The following is a 4,676-nucleotide window of genomic DNA, read 5'->3' on the forward strand; positions in this document are numbered from 1 at the left end:
CTGAGAAGGTCTTTATTTACTTTTGTGTTTTTCAAATAGCTTCGGTTAGATTTAATTAAGATATTGTAACTCCATTTTAAGTATACAATTCAGTGATTTTTAGTGTATTTGCAGAGTTGTGCAACTATCCCACAGTCTAATTTTAGAACATCTCCATGATCTCAAGAACAAACCTTATGCCCATTTGTATTAAATCCTCATTCCTTCCCCCAGCTATATGCAATCATTAATCTACTTTATGGCACTTTTACTGGGCATTTCATATAGCTAGGATAATATAAATAGCATTAATTTGTGTCTGGCTTCTTTCATTAAGCATAATATTTTTGACATTCTTCCATGTTGTAGCATGTATTGGGACTTTATTGCTGTGTTAAATCACCAAATAGAATTCTGTTGTATAGGTGTAAACACATTCATTAGTTGATGGGTATTTGATTTTTTTCCATTTTTTGGCTGCTGTGAACATTTGTGTGTAACTCTATGTGAACATATTTTCATTTCTCCTGGTAGATATCTAGGAGTTGAATTGCCAGGTTATATGGTTATCCTATATTTAATATTTGAGAAACTGACAAATTATTTTTTAAAGTAGTTACACCATTTTACACTCCCATTAGCAGTGTATGAGGGTTCCTATTTCTCCACATCCTTGTCAACACTTGCTATTGTCTGTTTTAATTATAGCCATTCTAGTGGGTGTGAAGTGGTAAATCATTATGGTTTTGGTTCGCATTTCCCTAATGACTAATGATGTTGAGCATCTTTTCATGTGCTTATTGATCATTAGTAAGTCATATTTTTTAAGGCTTTCTATTTTTAAGAGCAGTTTTAGGTTTACAATAAAATTTAGAGCAAGGGACAGATTACCTATATACCTGCTGCCCCTATACATGCATAGCCTCCCCCATTATGAACATCACTTACAAGAATGGTACATTTTTTTTTCTTTACCAAGGATGAACTTAAATTGGCACATTATGGTCACCCCAAATCCTTGGTTTTTCTTAAGGTTCATTCTTGGCATTGTATCTTACATGGGTTTGTAAAATTGTGTAATGACATAGATCTATCATTATAATTTCATACAGAGTATTTTCACTGCCCTAAAAAAACTCCTCTCTCCTCTGCCTGTGTCTCTATCTTACCCCTGCTTCCTAGAAACCATTTAATTTTTTTTTTGTCTTCACAGTTTTACCTTCTCCAGAATGCCAGATAGTTAGAATCATATAATAGTAATACACATTTAAGGTTCCCCTGTATGTTTTCATGGCTTGATAGCTCTTTTTAGCGCTGAATAATATTCCATGTCTAGATGTACCACAGTTTATTTACCCATTCATCTACCGAAGGACATATTGATAGCTTCCAGGTTTTGGCAATTATGAATAAAGTTGCTATAAATATCCTTATAGGTTTTTGTATGGACATAAGTTTTCTGCGTCTTTGGTAAATACCAGGGAGAATGATTACTGGATTGTATGGTAAGTTTAGTTTTGTAAGAAACCAAATTGTCTTCCACAGTAGCTGTACCATTTTGCATTCCCATCAGTGATATACGAGAGTTGCCATTGCTCCGCATCCTTGTCAGCATTTGGTTTTGTCAGTGTTCTAGATTTTAGCCATTTTAATAAGTATATACCTTTGTTTTTGAAAGCTTTTTTTTCCCCCATAGGTTTAGAATTTTAGGTTGCCAATTCTTTTCTTTTAGTACTTTAAAAATGTGACCCCACTACCTTTTGGCTTTTCACTGGTTTAATTTGTATTTTTGTTTCCCTGTATGCAATGTGTCTTTTCCTTGGCTGCTTTTAGGTTTTTCTTTATATCACTGGTTTTAAACAATTTCTTGTGGTTCATTTTTTTCTTGTGCTTCGGTTACTTGAGTTTCTTGCATATATGGTAATATAGTTTTCATCAAATTTGGAAATTTTGATGAAGTTTGGTGGTTGTATTTTCAAATATTTTTCTGTGTTCTCTCTCTCAAGGATTCAGTTAAACAATGAGCAGAACATTGATAAATTGTAGGATCAGTTTAAATATTCCCACAACTCATGGACACTTTGTTCATTTATTTTCCAGCCTTTTGTCCTTATGTGTTTCAGTGTGGGTGATTTCTACTGATACACTTACAAGTTTACTAATTTTTCCTCTTGCAGCGTTTATCTCTGTTAATCCCATCTGGTGTAGTTAAAATTTTTTTTTTTAATTTTTTTTTTTTCAATGTTTATTTATTTTTGGGACAGAGAGAGACAGAGCATGAACGGGGGAGGGGCAGAGAGAGAGGGAGACACAGAATCGGAAACAGGCTCCAGGCTCTGAGCCATCAGCCCAGAGCCCGACGCGGGGCTCGAACTCACGGACCGTGAGATCGTGACCTGGCTGAAGTCGGACGCTTAACCGACTGCGCCACCCAGGCGCCCCTAAAATTTTTTTTTAATGTTTATTTATTTTGAGGCACAGGGAGAGAGTGAACATTGGAGGAGCAGAGAGAGGAGGAGAGACAAAATCTCAAGTAGGCTCCATGTGGTCAGTGCAGAGACTCATGTGGGGCTTGATCTCATGAACCACAGGATCATGAGCTGAGCTAATATCAAAAAAGTCATACGCTTAACCGATTGAGCCACCCAGGTGCCCCCAGTATATATTTTTAAAGATCTTAGACATTGAAGTTTTCACTTCTAGAAGTTATATTTGAGTCTTAAATATCTTCCAGGTTTTTGCATAACATGCTCAATCTTTCTTCTAGCTATTTGAACATATGGAATACAGCTGTAACAGCTAGTCTAATGTTCTTGTCTACAAATTTTATCATCTGTGTAATTTCCATGTTGGTTTTAATTTAGGTTTTTTCCCCCTCCTTATTGTTCATATTGGCCTGGTTTTTTGCATGCTTGATAATTTTTGATTGGATGTCAAACATCGTGAATTATACCTGTTGGGTACATCTTGGCCAAAAGTGGAAGCCCTAGAAATTATCATATAGGTTTAAATACAAAATACCACAATCAGCTTTACTTACATTTAACAGAATCAAAACATTCTACAGTGGAAATGAAAGAACAATGGAATGTTATTTAGCCAGGAGTCAACAAAATACAGCAGGCAGGTCAAATTTAGCCCAAGGCCTGTTTTTGTGCAGCTTGGCGGTTAAGGTTGGTCTTCACATTTTTAGAGTTATAGAAGAAATAAAGAAGGAAAACATAAGAGAGATTGTGTGCATCCCACAAAGCCTAAATATTTACTTTGTGCCAATCTACAGAAGAACTTTGTAAAAACAATTCTGAAAAGATCTAAGGTTACTAAAATTATTATGAAGAATAAATTAAGTTGTTTGGGCCATTAAAAAATTTCAGGCTTCAATTTTTGAGATAATATAAATTTTCTCCCTCATGTGAATTATGAGGAAATATTCTAATATCCTTTTACTTCCTCTTACCACTTCTCCACCAGTCTTTCAGCTTTGTCAGTTATATTATTTCTCTTTGTCAAAGTTTAAAGCATTCAAAATGTATTTTCTAGCAAATTTCTGTAGTTGTCTAACTAGATTTATTTAAATTGATTCAATGCCCACCAACACTTATTTTATTTATTCTTGCTTTTCCATTTCCGAGCCCCTTATGTCATCAATTTCTTGATTGGTAGAACTTCAGTTTTCATAAAGCTATTGTAGAAATTGTATTTCTTATGATTTTTTTTGCTTAATAAAGTCAATTGCCTGAATCTAAAGAGAAAATCTGATTGAGTATAAAATAGTAAAGTAATTCTCTCTTTCTCTTAGAACATTTTAGTCATTGCTCCATTGTCGTGTGGAAGTTGGAGTTAGTCCAATTCCCATGATTAGGAAATACATGTGTATGTGGGTGTGGGGGGGTGTATATGCTCATATATATATATATATATATACACACACACACACACACACACACACACATACACATGTACAGTAAAACCTTGGATTGGGGGTTACTGGTTATGAGAGAATGTTCCACAAGATGAGCAAACATCTCTAATAAATTTTAACTTGATAAATAAGCCATGTCTTGCAATACAAGTAGTACATGATGCTGAATGTCACATGATCACAATGGAGCCAATGGTTCTTCTCTCTCTCTCTTGCTGTGGGATTGTGGGTGATCATTTCCCATGCTCGGATGCTCGGTCTCAGGCTGTAGTGTTTGGCAGAAATTGGTGATTTTTCAGAACATTGGAAGGTGCCCACAACTGGTACTACCAGATACTACCAGGTAGTACCAGGTACAACTGGTACTACCACAACTGGTATTTTTTGTCACTTCAAAGCACCTAGGGACAGTCCTTTGCTTTTCCATACAAGAGTAAGCTCAGGAATTCTTTGCTTCATTCTAGATCAGGCTGTCTGCAGATACAGACCCTTTCCTCTGTTGCCTTATTGCCAGTTACATTAAATACAGTATATGACAAGAGTTTATTAATACTGTGCTGTAGTCAACATCTGTACAAGCATATACAATGGCCCCCATACAGAAAAAGATTCCATTGAGCCAAAAGATAGCAGTGATTCTGTTGGTGATAATGAAAGTCGTCTTACACAATAACCCTTCTCTCCATGGTCTCCCTCACACCAGTCACAGAAGTTTTCAAAGGTAAGTGCAGGTTAATTTGCTTATTTTTCTTTATATTTTGTGTTTTATTTATTA

This window comes from Lynx canadensis, chromosome B1 (assembly GCF_007474595.2).
Source record: "Lynx canadensis isolate LIC74 chromosome B1, mLynCan4.pri.v2, whole genome shotgun sequence".
Taxonomy (NCBI): Eukaryota; Metazoa; Chordata; class Mammalia; order Carnivora; family Felidae; genus Lynx; species Lynx canadensis.